Source organism: Chenopodium album, chromosome 17 (assembly GCF_948465745.1).
Source record: "Chenopodium album chromosome 17, dcCheAlbu1.1, whole genome shotgun sequence".
Classification (NCBI taxonomy): domain Eukaryota; kingdom Viridiplantae; phylum Streptophyta; class Magnoliopsida; order Caryophyllales; family Amaranthaceae; genus Chenopodium; species Chenopodium album.
In genome coordinates, this window is record NC_137850.1 from 8987472 (window position 1) to 9006280 (window position 18809).

General features: G+C 42.0%; 1 pseudogene; it reads left to right on the forward strand.

Moving 5' to 3' along the window:
- Window positions 1-10781: 10781 nt before the first annotated feature.
- LOC145590362 (small nucleolar RNA R71) lies at window positions 10782-10880 on the forward strand (annotated as a pseudogene).
- Window positions 10881-18809: the final 7929 nt, after the last annotated feature.

Sequence of the window (18809 nt, forward strand, 5' to 3'; positions counted from 1 at the left end):
AGAAAGAGGAAAAAGGAGAAACTAAAGGAAAAAGGGCCAAAACTAAAAGAAAAAAAGCAACAAAAAGGGAAAGAAATAACCTAAAAGACTACCTTATGAGTGCCATAAATGACACTCATCAAATTCCCCCAAGCTAGACTTTTGCTCGTCTCGAGCAAAACAAAGGCCAAGAAGGAAAAAGAAGGGAAAAATAAAAAGAGAAAGAGGGGTAAGAATTTACACTAGGACTCACTGTCGTAGGAATCACGGTTGTTTTTAGCTACAACAAGCCATTTTGAACCCCTAGATCGCTCAAGAGGACGAGTGATGCTCTCGTAAGGGATTCCTAAGAGTTTACCCATAACTCTCCACCAAACCCCCAAGAGGCAAACCAAAGAAAGAGCAGAAAGAGGAAAAAGGAAACAAATTCTTTACGAAATGGACTTTACAAAGAGACTATAATTCAAATGAATAACAAACTTTCTAAAGTGAAATATGGTATGCACGTTAAAAGATACCTAAGGTTGATTGAAACATAAATATGCTAAGCGTAGGAACTAGTTATCACACTCCACCTTCATCCCAAACAATCTTACCGCGTTCCCCCTACTAATCTCATATCTCCCCTTAGTGAGCATCTCATAGATTCCGCGAAGGAACCGGAAAAAGATCAAAGTTTTTAGGCTACTCGACATCTTGATTTCGCAACCCCTTTCCTTAGTCCACAACCTATGATTCCCTCCACCGATGAAAGACTCAACTCCTAGGTCCAAAGGTCTTTCCCCAAGGTTGTAACGTAAGGCAAGAAGGGTTAAGGTAGGCTAAAAATTTAAAAATTTGGTGGTTATCCTAAAATGTGAAGCAAAGACCGGCCAAATCTCAACACCAAACATAAGTAATCACCAAACAAAAAATGTATTAACACCCCCAAGCTTATTCAATGCAATACTCTACTAAAATAAGACCAAAAAGCGTGAAGAAATAACGCTTTCCCCCCCCCCCCCAAGCTAAAGGAAGCATTGTCCTCAATGCTTAGAAGGAGAAAAGATTACAACAAAATATTTTTGAATTTTTACTTTTTTCAATTTTTTTTCTTTGTTTTTACTTAAACTTGCAATGTCCTTGCCTTTTGCTAAATTCGGACGGCTTTTTCTATAATGCAATTTATTAGTCCATGCCTTTTATGATTTAGGACGGCTTTTACACGAACACTTGCCATTATTCACAAAGCGAACTTAACACAATCTTGCACTCATAAAAACCCAACATCCAACTTCACCACCGTAAACTCCATCAAATATGATCAATTTGCTTCACAAAAACAAGAAAAGAAAGAAAATGAAACAAAAGGCCAAAGATCTAAAGATGTGGCTTGAAAAGAAGGGATAAGGCTCAAATGGTTGCAAGAAGGCAAATGTAAACCCAAAAATAAAGAAAATGAATAAAACTATCCTAAAAATGAAAAATACCACCCCGAAAAAGCTGCCCTTGTCCTTCCTAGGTAGTTCGGTCACGGTCTTAGGAATCATATGCTAAGATTCTAGATTAGGTTTGCGAAAATCAAGGATCCATGCCGCTCATGCAAGAATTTGATGAAAGCTTGAACAAATATACACCTCACATGGTTGTAGCAAAAACTCACTAAGGGTGTCAAATTGAAGATAGGGAGCAACTACCAAACATGCCACAAACAAGTAGAATCCGGCTTCATGATCCCTCTAGTTCTAGACAACTACCTTAGCATGCTTTATCCTAGAATCAACCAAACGTAATCTCAAACCGTGCATACCATAATTACCTAGGAAGACTATTATTCAAGAGCAAGAGCCCATTGCATACAAGTCCGACTTTCAAAAAGAGAAAAAAAAGTAAAAAGAAAGCCTCAAAAAGATATGCACACCAACAAGAACAAAAGATAAGAAAAGAAAGGAAAAGATGGAAAACTAAGACAAAGATAAGAAAGGGAAAGAGGAAAGGGCAAAGATGCAATCATAACACGTTTATCCCAATCGACATACAAGTGGTCTAATGGCCACATCGCCAAAGACTCAAAACACACTAGGTGTTAAATTCATACATCCTCGAACCGTTCAACTTCCCCTAAGCCTAATCTTAATCTAAGCAACCAAGAAAACAAAGAAGTGAAAATAAAAAGGAGTAAAATAAGAAAGTCCTCACCAAGCGTCCATGCTAGACCAAAGTACCCAGAGAGTGAGAACGAGCTTCTCCAAAGGGTTCCGCAATCCAAAGCATGAGCTACGAACAAGGTGAGTAAAAGAAAAGAAAGCTATATATATACAAAGTGAAATTGTTAGTAACTTCCAAACAAAAGCAAACAATAAAAAAAAACTAAAACACTAACTATATACAAAAACCTAGAAGAACCCATCATCATTGAAACCAAAAATTTATTTCCTTGAATTTTTTAGAAAGATCCCAAAAACCATCATCCGAAGAAACAATCAACAACACAAAACAACAAGACCAACAGCCAAGATCCACCAAAAACCTTATCAAAAACTTCCCACCGAGCCCAAGATGCCATCCCCATGCTAACACATCCTTTTTGACCCCCCCCCCCCCCTTCACAAAATGAAAGCATCGACCCCGATGCCGACAAACATGCAAAAATAGGGAAAAGGGGAGAACAAAAAGGGAGACAAATATGCAAAGAGGGGACTAATGGCCACTCGGGCCGGCACCATCATCACCTCCAAAACCATCACCCTCATCCCAACCTCCGGTGAAACCGGGAGGAAAACCATAATAACCCTTAAATAGGTCTTGTTGGGATGGGGTCAATTGGTCAAAGGGCTCTTGTTGAACGAGGGGCTCGGGGTGACGGGGGTCAACATAATAATAAGCGGGGTCACCCCTGTAATCACTCCCCCCCGGGACCCTATAATCGTAAGGCGGGAAGTTGCGCCTTGGCACATCGGGGGTCTCAACCCCTTGCCAATAAGGGTACGTAGGGAGGCCGTCACCACCCCGGGAAGGCACCGGCCCTTGTTGGGGCGGCACATAAGGGTAGTTGACCGGAGGTGCGACCTCCCCCCTACGTACACTAGCGTCATACAAGGCGCTAGTTTGATAAGAAAGAGTTTGGTGGTCAGAGAACACACCTTGCATGGAAAGTCTCATGCTTTCCATTTGCGCCCACATAGTCGCCATATCTTGTTCAAAATCGGGTGGCGGTTGTTGTTGTTGTTGTTGTTGTTGTTGTTGCCTTCTTCGTCTTCCTTGTTGTTGTTGTTGAAACGGTTGTTGTTGTTGTTGTTCCTCTTGTTCTTCTCCTCTTCCTTCCTCCTCCTCCTCATGCACATCCTCAAACCCGGCTCCCGCAACAAAATCAGCATCTTCCTCCATCTCATCCTCATCAATCCTACCATTGTCCCTAGGGACCATCCAAACATTCTTAGCTTGGCGAAAAATGGAGGTAGCGGCCGGGTTAGGGAGAAGGCAATGGTGGGTATTCCTCACTAGCCAAGAGTAGGTACCGGCTCTCTTAGTACTAGTTATGAAACGGAGGGTGTTAACCTGCCTCAAACTAATCCAAATGTCTTCACTCCCTCCAACCGGAGTGCAAGACTCTAAGAACCGTTCTTGGTTAAAATACCTCACCAAACGGGTCACCATTCCCCCACAATGAACCTCCCCCGTCTTCACCCCATGCATGATCTCCTTGCACCGTTCCATGAAAATGTACCCAAAATTAATCCTAGATCCCAACTCCGGCTTAGTAGCCATCCACAAAACCATGATCTCTTCTCGAGACAACTTTCCCAAATCTTGCTTACTATAAACCGAGTACCCGAGAATTCTATGGAGGATCCTAAGGGCCGGATGAATGATCTCACTAGCAAGGGAAGTTTTGGAGTCAAATTGCTTTTTGTGGGCTATGGTTCTCCACCAAGCAACCTCATTATACTCACTTTGGGCATGGGAGATAAGGGGCTCGAAGATATCACCATTCGGGTTGAAACCTAGGGCCACATTAAACTCGGCTAGGTTCATGGTGTGTTTAACATTGAAGAGTTGGAAGGAGATGATGTAGTCGGTTTCCCCTACCCTATTGAACTCAAAGGTGGAGAAAAACTCAATTGAAGGCTCCAAGTAGGTGCGGGGGTTAGATTTCAAAAACTCACCTAAACTTAGGTTATTGAGAAGCACATCAAGGTCATTATCTATCCCTAGCTTGGCCATGTCATCATGAAAATAATGGCGGGTGGGTCTAAACCTTCGGTCTTTCATTTTGTTATAAATGGGCAATTGTTTAGACCGGTTCCACAATTTTAGAGGTGGTAGAGGAGGAGGGGCGTCATCTTGGGTGGAAGAGTGTGTTTGGGGGTTAGGGTTTGAGGATTGGCCTTGAGAAGATTGGCCGGGAGATTGGGTCGAGCGGTTCTTGCTACTCTTGGATCGTCTCAACAAATTCATTTTCGTTTTTTTTTACCACACAAATTCACAAAACAAAATCACCAGGAATAATCCAACTCCCTCAATCAAGCAATAAACACCTCAAACACTCACAATCCTCCTTTCAAATCCAACCAAACCCCCAAAAACTACAAAGTACCTGTTTCAATCAACACAACAACCAAAATTCCACAACAAATACCAATATCAACAAACATCCATCAAATATATGCAAGATTTATCAAGAAAAACAATCATCACTCACAAATACCAAATTTCACAAAAATAGCCATGAAACACAAAATCATGCTCAAAATCAAGATAATGCCAACCAATGTAAAGAAATCAAGTGAAATTGACAAGAATAATACAAAGGTTAGAAGTATACCAAGATTGGAGACACAAATCAAGCATAGAACTCCACACACTACCGAAATTTGCCGAAAAACCACGAGAAACTTGAGTAGAAGTGATGAAAATGGAGAAATAAGGTAGATTTTGTGAAAATTTGATGGAAATTTGAAGAAAGGAGTAAGGATTTGATGATTTGGGGTTAGGGTTTGAGAGTTTTAGAGAGAGAAAGGGGAAAATTAGAGAAAATATGAGAAAATAAGAGAGGAGAGAGAGAAGAAAGGGGTACCGGGTTAAAGGAGACCCAGGACCCCGCGTCCGCTCCCGATAGTGCCGCGGTCTCGGGAACTCTCCCGCGCCCGCGGAGAGACCGCGGGGCAACCGCGGGGAGTTCCTGCCCAAAATTTGCGATTTTCATACCTGATGGGTGCCGCGCCCTCTCCAAAATAGCCGCGCCCTCTCCAAAACTTCCCGCGCCCGCGGAGAGACCGCGGGGCAACCGCGGGAAGTTCCTGATCCAAATTCTTGAATTTAGCTGAAATAAGGGCCGCGCCCTCTCCAATATGCCGAGACCTCTCCAAACTCCCCCGCGCCCGCGGAGAGACCGCGGGGCAACCGCGGGGAGTTCCTGATTGCAATTCCCTTTGAAAGCTGGAGAAGCCCCCGAGGTCTCTCCAAGCCCTCGGGGAGCCCTCTCCCCTGCACTCTAAACTCTTCATAAAACCCCTTCTTTCCAACAAGTGATGACAATGGGCAACCTACAAAACAAACATAAAACCAACACTAAATAAGATCAAAACTAAACAAGGAAAATGAAAAGGAAGAAAAAGAAAAGAAAAATGAGATGAGAATCCGGGTTGCCTCCCGTAAGCGCTTTTGGTTAACGTCGTTAGCTCGACGAGCATCACCCCACTCAAGGTGGTTGGAAAAGAATTATTTTGTGAACAAGACCAACAAACACTCCATCAAAGTACTTCTTGAGCCGATGACCATTAACCTTAAATGAAGATGAGGAATCCAAAGGAGAAATTTCCACGGCACCATTACCAAAAACATCCTTCACCAAGAACGGACCACTCCATCTTGACATGAGTTTTCCGGGGAACAACTTCATTCTAGAATTATAGAGGAGGACTTTGTCACCTACACAAAACTCCTTTTTCTCAATCAACTTGTCATGAACCTCTTTGGATCGAGCTTTGTAGGTGCTAGCACAATCGTAACCATCAAGTCGAAGTTCCTCTAATTCATGAAGGTCCAACCACCTCTTCTCTCCCGCACTTGCTAAGTCAAAATTTATCTTCTTGATGGCCCACATGGCACGATGTTCAAGCTCAACCGGGAGATGGCATGATTTGCCATAGACAAGGTGATATGGAGTGGTACCAATGGGTGTCTTAAAAGCCGTCCTATAAGCCCATAGAGCATCATCTAATTTGTCCGACCAATCCTTTCTATTGCGAGCAACCGTCTTTTCAAGAATAAGCTTGAGTTGACGATTTGAAACCTCAACTTGGCCACTCGTTTGAGGATGATAGGGAAGCCCAAATCGTTGATGCACACCATGTTTCCTCAACATCTTTTGAAAGGCCTTATGGACAAAGTGGGATCCATTATCACTTATCACTGCTCTTGGGACACCAAACCTTGGAAAGATGATCTTCTTGAACAACTTCAATACAACCTTGTGATCATTTGTTGGAGAGGCAATGGCCTCAACCCACTTAGAAACATAGTCCACCGCCACAAGAATATATTGATTCCCGTATGAAGAGGGGAATGGTCCCATGAAGTCAATTCCCCACACATCGAACACCTCCAATTCAAGGATAGGTTGTTGAGGCATCTCATTTCGGTTGGAAATGTTCCCAACTCGTTGACATTGGTCACATGACTTAACAAAGCCCCATGAGTCCTTGAAGAGATGTGGCCACCAAAAACCACTTTGAAGAACTTTAGTAGCGGTCTTGGAAACACCCATGTGTCCACCACTAGGATCCGAGTGGCACATTTTTAAAACACTAGACACCTCTTCGTTTGGAACACAACGCCTAAGTAAGCCATCAACCCCACGTTTGTATAAGATAGGGTCATCCCACAAATAGTGCCTTGCCTCTCTTTTGATCTTCTTCTTTTGGTTCTTGGAGAAAGAGGGTGGAAACTCCCCACATGCTAGAAAATTGACCAAATCGGCATACCATGGGAGTTCCTTCACCTCTATGGCATATAAGAAATCATCAAGAATTCTATCTTCAATTGGTAGACCATCATCATGAATATGATCCCCTTCAAGGCGAGAAAGATGGTCCGCCACAACATTCTCCGCACCCTTCTTGTCCCTAATCTCAATCTCAAAAGCTTGCAATTCAAGTACCCATCGAATCAACCTTGGCTTGGACTCTTTTTTAGCAAAGAGATACTTGAGGGCCGCATGATCTGTGAAGACTATGGTCTTGGAACCCAACAAGTAACATCGGAATTTCTCAAAAGAGTGCACAATTGCCAAAAATTCCTTTTCCGTTGTTGTGTAGTTCTTTTGAGCCCCATTGAGAGTCTTGGACATATAGTAAATCACATGAAGTTTCTTGTCTACCCGTTGTCCCAAAACACCTCCAATTGCCCAATCACTCGCATCACACATCAACTCAAAAGGAAGATCCCACCTTGGGCCTTGAACAATAGGAGTAGAGATTAGGGCCTTCTTTAATGTATCAAATGCCTTCAAGCATTTGTCATCAAAATTGAACTCAACATCTTTTTGAAGAAGGTCATTTAGGGGCTTAGCAATGAGTGAAAAGTCCTTAATGAATCTCCTATAGAAACCCGCATGACCAAGGAACGATCTCACTCCTTTGACATTTATCGGAGGTGGAAGTTTTTCAATCACATCAATCTTTGCCTTATCCACCTCAATGCCTCTATTTGAAATCTTGTGCCCAAGCACTATACCTTCCTCCACCATGAAGTGGCACTTCTCCCAATTAAGCACCAAGTTGACCTTTTCACATCTCTCTAGGCATCTTTCAAGATTTTTGAGGCAATCCTCAAATGTAACACCTCCCACAGAAAAATCATCCATGAAGACTTCCATTTCCTCTTCAAGCATGTCCCCAAAAATGCTCATCATACACCTTTGAAAGGTCGCCGGAGCATTACACAATCCAAAGGGCATTCTTCTATATGCAAAAGTACCATAGGGGCATGTGAAGGTTGTCTTTTCTTGATCCTCGGGATGAATAGGAATTTGAAAGAATCCCGAATATCCATCAAGGAAGCAATAGAATTTGTGCCTAGTCAACCTTTCAAGCATTTGGTCAATAAAAGGGAAAGGGAAGTGATCCTTTTTGGTTGATGTGTTTAGACGTCTATAGTCTATACACATCCTCCAACCAGTGACCGTTCTAGTTGGAATGAGCTCACCTTTCTCATTCTCAACTACGGTCATACCCCCCTTTTTAGGAACGACATGCACGGGGGAGACCCACCTTGAGCTTGAGATGGGGAATATGATTCCCGCATCCAAAAGCTTGGTGATCTCTTTTTTGACTACTTCTCCCATTAGGGGATGTAGTTTCCTTTGTCGTTCAATAGAAGGAAGGGCGCCTTCCTCAAGCGTTATGTGGTGTTGACACAAAGCGGGGCTTATACCTTTAAGGTCATCAATTGTGTACCCCAAATCACCTTGGTGTTTTCTCAAAACACCACATAACGCTTGAGCTTGGCTCTCGCTCAAGGATGTACTAACTATCACGGGGTAAGTAGAATGAGGGCCCAAGAATTCATACCTAAGGTGTGATGGTAGAGGTTTGAGCTCCACCATAGGCACACCATTACCTTCTTGTGATGTGGCCACTTGCAAAGCTTCATGGCTTGAGATTCCAAAACATGTTTGCTCATCCATGTCCTCCACACTTCCATCAAGTAACTCCTTATAGAAAGTCATCTCCTTGCATGAATCACCTACCTTGTCTTTGTTCAACAAAACATTCTCAAGAGCATCGTTAGAAGTGAGCAAGTGCTCATGCATGGAAGACACAACAATATCAAGTGAATCAATCATCATACAATTTTCCAAAGAAGAACATGGATATTTCATGCTTTCATTCAAATCAAATTCTATAACCTCTTCTCCCACCTTAAGGGAGATCTTAGCATTTCTCACATCAATCATGGCTCCCGAGGTAGCAAGAAAGGGTCTACCCAAAATGATCGGAATGGTGGCATCCTCATCCATTTCAAGAACAACAAAATCCACGGGAAACACAAACTTCCCCACCCTCAAAGGGACATCTTCTACCTTACCTTTTGGAAATTTGATAGACCTATCCGCTAATTGCAAGGTAATGTTAGAAGGTAAGAGTTCCCCTAACTCAAGTCTTTGATAAACCGAATATGGCATTAGGCTCACACTAGCTCCCAAGTCACATAAGGCATTATCAATTTGCATCTTGTTAATTGCACAAGGGATGGAGAAGTTCCCGGGGTCCTTCAACTTGGGTGGCATTTTGTTCATGATGATAGCACTACAATTTTCGGTCAAATTGATGGTTTCCACAACCTCACAAGTTCTTCTCCCACTCAAAATATCCTTGAGGAATTTGGCATAGTTTGGCATTTGGTTGATCACATCGGTAAAAGGTAGAGAAAGGTGGAGTTGTTTTAGCATCTCAATGAATCTCCCAAATTGTTCATCCAATTTGTGTCTCATGAATTTTTGTGGGTAGGGGAGTTTGGGTCTCACAATCTCTTTCTCTACTTTCACCTCTCTAGGTGTCTCAACAACTACCTCATCCAATGATGCCCTTTTTTCCTCATCCTCAACCAAAACCTCCCTAGGAATCTCCTTATCTACATCCTTCCTAGGCAATACCTCCTCAAGTACCTTTCCACTCCTGGTAACAATAGCATTCACAGGTTTCTTGGGGTCAAGACCTTGGGAAGGTAAAGAAGAAGGGCTTGCATGATCTTTCAAGGCATTAGCAAGTTGAGAGATCTGGTTTTCAAGCATTTTATTGTGGGTCATCATTTCATTGAATTTTTTATCGCTCACGGCCATGTATGTGTTCAACAACTTGGTTTGATTCTCAATTATCTCCTCCAAATTAGTCCTAGGTGAAGAAGGTTGAGAATAGGAACTTTCACCTTGAGTTTTTGGAACAAACCCGGGTGGGGGACCTCATTGAGAATTATTTTGAAAATTACCCCGTCCTTGATTGTTCCAATTACTCCTATTTTGACTTTGGCCATAGCTTTGATTATGGTTTCCACCACCTTGATTATGGTTACCACTACCTTGGTTATGATTTCCATAACCTTGGTTTTGGTTACCATAATTTTGGCCTTGATTACCATAATATTGGCCTTGATTTTGGCCACTATAACCTTGATTATTATAGCTACCACGAGAACCTTGGTTCCCTTGGTTTCTATAACCACCACCTTGGTTATAGTTGTCAAAATTGCCTTGGCCTTGGAAGTTCCTATTCCATTGACCCCTTTGATTATCAAACCGTTGACCATTATTATTCGACACATAATTCACATGTTCACTCTCATGGTTATCAAACTCATCAACACATTCATTAGGACAAGCACTAGAGTCATGATCATATGATCCACATGCATCACAAAACAAGCAACCCAAAGGCATATTATGTGAAGAGGGAGGGGGTTGAGAGTTAGAAGGAGTACCTCTCCCCTTAAATTGGGAGGGAAGATTCGAAGCTTGAGAAGGGGAAGAAGTGCTCTCCAACTTAGCTTTGATTGCGGTGACCTCCTTTCCTAAGTTTGTCATTTGGGAGGAAAGGTTGTTGATTGCATTTAGATGGTCCACCGAGTACAATGAAGATTGCTTGCTTGAAGAGTCCCTCTCCCCATCTTGCCAATCCCTATAATATGTCACCACGTCCTCAATGATGTCTACCACTTCTTCTTCGGTTTTGTTCATGATAGGGCCCCCGGCCCCTCCATCAAGGCATGACTTGCCTTGGGGACTTAAACCGCCATAGAAGATTTGGATCACTTGGTATGTGGGGATTCCGTGGTGAGGGCACTCCCTTTGATACTCTTTGAATCTCTCCCATGCTTCGTAAAGGCTTTCACTCGGCCTTTGCTTGAACCCTTGAATCAAGGCTCTTGCCTCCGCCGTCTTCTTTTGGGGGTAGAAGCGGGACAAGAAAGCCTTTGTGACATCGTCCCAAGTTCTCAAGGAGTTGGGCTTCACCTCTTTGTCTAGCCACTCCAAAGATCTTCCTATTAGAGAGAAAGGGAACAACTTGAGGCGGATAAATTCTTGAGAAACCCCATTGACTTTGATGGTGTTGCAATATTTTTCAAATTCTTTTAGATGGTTTAATAGGCTCTCATTCTTAGCCCCACTATATTGCCTTCTCTCAATCAAGGTGATCATTGCCGGCCGGATTTCGAAGTCATTTGCCGGAGTAGTAGGTGGAGCTATTCCACTCTCAAACCTATATGCCCCGGGCACTCCAAGCTCCTTCAAGGCTATTCTAGGATTTTCACCCATTCCTTGCTCTTCTTGAATTTCTTCTTCACTTGAAGAGCTATAACCCAAGGATCTATTATCCACTCTTCTTCTTGAAAGAGTCCGCTCAATTTCCGGATCAAGGGGAACAAGGGAACGATCACGGGTTCTATGCATGCAAAACTCAAACAAAAATATTAGTAGCACGGCTACAAGTGTAGCCTAAAGAAACAAAATCTTTTTGTATTTTTTTTAAAATGAAGTAGACTCAACAACAAAAGCTAAGCACCAATAGCGTCTCCCCGGCAACGGCGCCATTTTGACAAGAGGAAAATGCATGTCGTTTTCTACCCTTTCCCCAAGCCAAACTAAATTTGTAAACACCTAACCAACCTTATATGAATATAGGGTAAGTTAAGGGTTGGTCCCAAGGGAATGCAATGATGAAAACTAAAGTCTAAGTCAAGCTACCTCGGAGTCGAAAATGAGATATTGGTTGGTACTAAAATGAACTAGATCAATTTCAACAAATAATCAAAGGTCTAAACACTAGGGATATGGGTTCCACATGCAAAATCAATGATAATGCTAGATTAAAGCTCAATCAATAAATTCAAGTATTGCAATGGACAAACAATAGTAGCAATCAAGAGAGTTCAAATACTATCTCCTATAGGCCAATCTAGTGGTCACTATGAAAGGCAAACCAAGAAGAATCATAAGCAAACTCAATCAATTAGAGCAACCTTTAAATCAATTGGTCATGTCATTAAGAGTTGCAATGCAATCTAGATTAATCTTATAGGGTGATCAATCCTAATCTAATCAATCTCATGCAAAACTATGTCAACCAATTTAATTGCAACAAATCAACCAATCAAAGAGCATCAACTAGCATTTCCATTAATCAAACATGCCTCCCCCTTTCCCTAGCAACTAATCTACTCACTAATCATGGTGAAATTGAAGAACAAATAACTAGAAATTGCATTGATCATCATTTTATATCAAAATCTAATAGAAATCAAAGTATTCAATATTATCAAACTCAAATCCAAGAAAAACAAACATCAAGCAAAAGAATCAAATAACAAGTAAGTAAAAGATGAAAGAAAGAAGAGATTCTCACTAAAAATTGATGATTGAAAATGAAGAAATCCAAACTTGATTGATCAAATGTTGAGTTACAAATCCAAAACCAAGAACTTCTCTCTAACTTCTCTCTAACTTCTCTCTCTAAAACTAAGCTAATGAAAATTATCAAAAAAGTTCCCTTCAAAAAGGAAATACAATTCTATTTATAGGCTAAGAAGAAAACGGCAGCTCCCGCGGTCTCTCTCGATAAGCTCGCGCCCGCGGAAAAATGGGTACGGAACCCTCCGCGGGCTGCCTGGACAGCACCCGCGCCCGCGGCCTCAGGGGCCCGCGCCCGCGGCTTGATGACCCGCGCCCGCGGCGAAGTCCCCTGCTCCCAAAGGCTGATCAGGGGAGCCGCGGTCTCTTTGAGCGGAGAGACCTCTCCAAATTGCCCGCGCCCGCGGAGAGACCGCGGGGCAACCGGGGCTAGTTCCTGCCAACTTTTGGCATTTTTGAACAATAAGAGCCCGCGCCCGCGGCTTGAAGTCCCGCGCCCGCGGCCTGGAGAAAAGCTATAGAGACCTCTCCGAGGTCTCTCCAAGACCTCTCTAAGCCCTCTCTAGCCAAATGCTTCTTCCTTGCTTGATCATTGAGGTCCCGAATTGCATCCTTTGCCAAGGTGAATCTCACAATACCTACACAAGTAAACAAAGGTAAGAAATAAAAGGGAAAAAGAGCAAAATAAAGGAAAAACACGATAAAAACACGAGAAACATAAAGAAAGAGGAAAAAGGAGAAACTAAAGGAAAAAGGGCCAAAACTAAAAGAAAAAAAGCAACAAAAAGGGAAAGAAATAACCTAAAAGACTACCTTATGAGTGCCATAAATGACACTCATCACCTGCAAGCAAGAAGCCAAGTATCAATAATGCACCACTGTCGGATTCCTTGGCTATTTCCGATGAGGAAAATCAGGTTGACCCTTGGAATCTCATTAAACCTGTTGAAGCCATTAAAGAAGAGGAGGAAGTCTTCGAGGATGCCGAGGATCATTTTCCTTGTGGACAAGAACCTGCGACTAAACAAGAAGTGTGTATCCTTATTCAGGTTGTGTTGGAAGTAAGAGAATTATTACGCGAGGCCATGGAGGTTATAAAAGAACGAAACGAACTACTCAAAAGTAGACCTCTACCTAAAGAGAAGAAATTGTTCTCCCTCCAAGTAATTGACACACCCAAAAGGAGCCATAGGTCATACACTCCAATTGGGACTTCTTATGCAAATATGTTCAAAATGCTCTCCGAGAATGGTAAAATTCAACCTCTCGAACCGAGACCATTTGAATCACTAAAAAGGACAGATAGGTACTACTGTTCAAAATGCCTTAGCTAAAGTAGGGATAGATTCGGACACCACTCCTGAGGGGTTGGCTAACTTCCTCACGAGTGATCTCCCGAGTCCTATTAATTTGATCACTTTTTCCGACAAAGATCTACCGCCGGAAGGTGATAAGCACAACAAAGCTCTCAACCTCACAGTAATTTGCAAGAGAATGAACGTCCTTATGACTCATGTAGATAATGGATCGACAATTAACGTTTGCCCACTTAGAACTGGGAGGATGTTAGGTATAAGAGATGAAGATTTATCTCTATCAACACAAGGAATCAGAGCCTACGATAACTCACGTCGCCAAGCATTAGGCACAATTACTATGAACATAACGGCGGGAGTAATTGAACATGCCACCACATTCCAAGTGGTAGATATTAAGGCCTCGTTCAACTTATTGTTGGGACGCCCTTGGCTTCATGACCTAAAGGCCATCCCTTCATCTCTTCACCAACAAGTGAAAGCCATAGTTGGAGGTGTACCAATTACAATCGATGCTTCACCTATGAGGATCAAAACAGTAGAAAATCCACTAATCAATGTGGAGCACGATGAGAATGACGAAGATCTGTGGGGCTTTAATGAAGAGGTCTCCTAAATCGAGGAAGATGAAAGGACCCCCCCTTTGCTACGACCTCCACTCCAACATGATAACCAATGCTATCCTGAGAAAACAAGGACACTTCCCTGGAATGACTCTAGGAAAGAAGAAATGGATAGCAAAACTGATGGGACTACCTGGCCTCCCTAAATTAGATACTTTCGGACTTGGTTTCGGACCGACTCTCGAAGATCTAAAGCAAGCCCGGGAAAGATCAAAAGCACGTAGAAATGCTCGCACACAAAAGAGAGTAATCCCAATGGATTAATACCCTCTTACTTTAAATGGACAGTTCATAAGAGAGGGAGAAGATTATCCATGTTACGAATTTCCAAAACCCTTTGTTGTAAACGGCATAAGACAACCTGAGTTCGAAATATTTCTGGATTGTTGCTTTCTAGATGAGATCCCAACTCCTATCCATAAAGAAAAAGCACCCCCATGCTTTGACTTTAATGTCATGGGACTTCTCTTTGGGCGAGAAAAGAATGAGCCAAGATATATAGAGGATAACTCCTCACTCATTCAAACAGTCCTACAAAGCGAGAACTTTGATCCTTCCAAGCTCATTACTCCAGCAGAGGATCTAGTACGAGGATGGCGCAAGACAGTGAAGGTGACTACTGCAAGCGGAAAGAAGATCTCAATAACTACAGAACAAGGGCCAATGTTTGAAGAATCGTCTGAGTCAGAGTCAGAGTCAGAGTCTTCCCCTATCGAGTCCTCTAAGTCTCTAGTTGTAGAACCTCCCTCTAGTTCTTCTATTTCAGCATCTACTCCTAGGATAGTTAGCAATCAAGTCCCAACGGACATTTCTTTATTCGATGTAATGATTTCTGAGTTTAATAATATGTCTTCTTCCCCTTATTCCTCGTGTTTTTCTTTAACTCAAGATGACGAGTATTGCTTAACTAACGATGAAAATGACAAAGAAATTATTAAAGCAATGAAAACACTTGAAAATAAGACACCAATAATTCAGGACACTGAAACGGTTGATATCTCAAAAGATCCAACCATTAAAAGAGAAGTTAAAATCGGACTCACGCTAAACAAAGATGAAAGAACCGATTTAATTAATCTACTTAAAGAATCCATCGATGTATTCACCTGGTCATATGAAGATATGCCAGGCATTAATAGAGAAATAGCTCAGCACACTATACCACTAATCCCAGGAATGAAACTTGTAAAACAAAAGTTGCGTCGAATGAAACCCGACGTAGCTCTTAAAATAAAAGAAGAAGTACAAAAACAAATAACTGCAGGTTTTATCAGGGTATCCAAATACCACGAATGGGTTGCAAATGTAGTCCCAGTTCCAAAAAAGGATGGTAGGGTTCGAATGTGTGTCGACTATCGAGATCTAAATAAGGCAAGTCCAAAGGACGACTTCCCTTTACCATACATCGATATTTTGGTAGATAATATAGCGAATCACGCACTTCTCTCATTTATGGATGGATACGCAGGGTACAACCAGATTCTCATGGCCGAAGAAGACATGGAGAAAACAACATTCATAACACCTTGGGGTACTTATTGTTACACGGTAATGCCATTCGGGTTGAAAAACGCGGGTGCCACTTACCAACGAGCAGCAACTGCCCTACTCCATGACATGATGCACAAAGAAGTCGAAGTATATGTGGACGACATGATTGTGAAATCTAAAGACCGTCCAGGACATCAAGTGGCCTTAAGAAAATTCTTCGAGGGGCTAAGAATATACAACATGAGGTTGAATCCATCCAAGTGTGCTTTTGGAGTAACCTCAGGCAAACTCTTGGGATATGTCATAAGCTCTAGAGGAATAGAGATAGACCCAACCAAGATCAAAGCAATCATGTCAATGCCACCGCCCAAAACCGAGAAGCAAATTCAAGGATTTATTGGCCGGTTGCAATACATAAGTAGGTTCGTATCTAAGCTAACAACAATATGTGAACCGATATTCAAGAAGCTCAAGAAAAACGTGCCAGTAATATGGGACAATGAGTGTCAAAAAGCCTTTGAAAAGATCAAAGCCTATCTCGCCAATCCTCCCGTATTAGCCCCAACGCTTCCAGGAATCCCTCTAAGGTTGTACTTAACAGTCACAAAAGAAACAATGGGAGCTATGCTCGCACAAGAGGTAGAAGGAAAAGAAAACGCCATCTACTACCTAAGCAAAAAGATGCTCGAATATGAAGCACGCTATACACCACTTGAGAAATTGTGCCTCGCATTAGTATGGGCCACAACCAAGTTAAGACACTACATGCTTGTTCACACAGTCTTTGTAGTGTCACGAATGGATCCTCTCAAGTACTTATTCGAGAAATCCACGCTTAACGGACGCATCTTAAGGTGGATAGTCAACCTAGCCCAGTTTGATGTAAGATTCATGCCTCAAAAGGCTATTAAAAGATTTGTAGTCTCGGACTTCTTAGCAGACTTTCCAATAGAAGATTCGACACCAATACACGACAATGAATTTCCAGATGAAGACTTGATGGTCACAAAAGATGATACTTGGACTTTATACTTCGATGGAGCCTCGAACCAAAAGGGATGTGGCGTAGGAGTCCTATTAGTATCACCTAAAGAGGAGCATGTTCCAATTTCAATAAATTTAGATTTCGACGTTACCAACAATGCTACAGAATATGAAGCATGCGTGGTAGGCCTCGAAACAGCTTTAGCATTGAGTGTAAAGAAACTTCGAATATTCGGAGATTCTTCCTTGATCATCAACCAAATCTCCAAAAGATGGAAAGTAAGGAGCGAAAGCTTAGCCCCTTACCAAACTTATTTGGAAACTCTCACCGATCAACTGGAAAAGGTAGAATACACATATTTACCTAGAGAAGATAACCAATTTGCCGATGCCTTGGCAAGACTAGCCTCAATGGTTAGGATTCCTAAGGAAATTGAGCAAATGCCTCTAACTATAGAGAAAAGACACAAACCAACGTACATTCAAGCTATAGAGGATGATGAAACAACCCAAGAAGAAGAAGAACCATGGTATACTGATATACTCAATTATGTCACCAAAGGAGAATACCCTCCTCATGCTGACAAAAGAGCAAAACGAGCTTTAAGACTTTTGGCTTCCCAATACGTACTCATAAATGATGAGTTACACAAAAGGGTACCTAAAGGTCGAGCCCTATTATGTGTAGGCAAGAAGGACACTCAAAGAACTATGAGAATAGTCCACGAAGGAGTATGTGGAACGCTTGTTAATGGCAAAATGCTAGTCCAAAAGATAACGCGAGAAGGATATTATTGGACTACCATGAATAGGGATTGTCATCAATATGTAAAAAGATGCCCTAAGTGCCAAATTTATGCAAATTTGCAACATATTCCTCCATCTCTTCTCTACATCTACACCTCACCATGGCCATTCTCAACATGGGGAATCGATATAATCAGAAAAATCATACCTCCTGGAACAGGAGGTCATGAGTACATCTTGGTGGCAATCGATTACTTCACAAAGTGGGTTGAAGCACAATCATATGCTAAACTCACTGCAAAACATGTAGCACTCTTTATCGAAAGGAACATAATTTGTCGATACGGAGTCCCACATGAGATGATAAGTGACAATGGAACTCACTTTCAAGCCGAATGTGAAGGATTGTTACAAAGGTATGGTATTCAACATCACCATTCTTCCCCTTATAGACCTCAAGCAAATAGAGCAGTTGAGGCAGCTAATAAAAATTTAAAGACTATCATCGAGAAAATGACATAAAATTATAAGGATTGGCCTGACAAACTCCATTTTGCACTTTGGGGTTATCGCACATCAATTCGAACGTCAACAGGAAACACGCCATTCGCCCTAGTCTATGGAATGGATGCCGTACACCCTGTAGAACTAGAAATACCTTCTCTACGCATTGCGTTAGAAAGTAAACTCGATGAAGTTGAATGGACTAGAGCACGGTATGAAGAGTTAATTCTACTTGACGAAAAATGATTAGAAGCTCTACATCATACCTAATGCTACCAAACTCGTATGGCTAGACACTTCAACAAGAAGGTCAAGACAAGAAACATCAAGGTTGGAGACTTGGTACTAAAAGCACTAAGGAAAAATGTTTTGGATCCAAGAGGCAAATTTAGGCCCAATTGGTCCGGACCATACATTGTCAAAACAATCTTGTCAGGAGGTGCAGCTCAATTAACTGACATGGATGGCAATGAATTCTCAAACATGACCAATCATGACCAACTTAAGAAGTACTACCCATAATTACTTGAGTAGGACACTCAAGAGAGCTACGTTTGGCTTGATTCCTTAAGAAAGGATACGTAGGCAACCCTTTAAAGGGTGCGGCCACTTTAATTATTAAGAATTTCGCGTCCCAGCATCGACAAAAGCAAAAGCGTAAAAAAAAAAGGGAGAGACCTTGTCGCCAAACGACAAGTGTGTCGCCGGGCGACAAGTGGAAAAGTCTGGCGACAGACTCGTATGAGCAGCGCCAATTTTCTGCGGACATCTGGACAACTT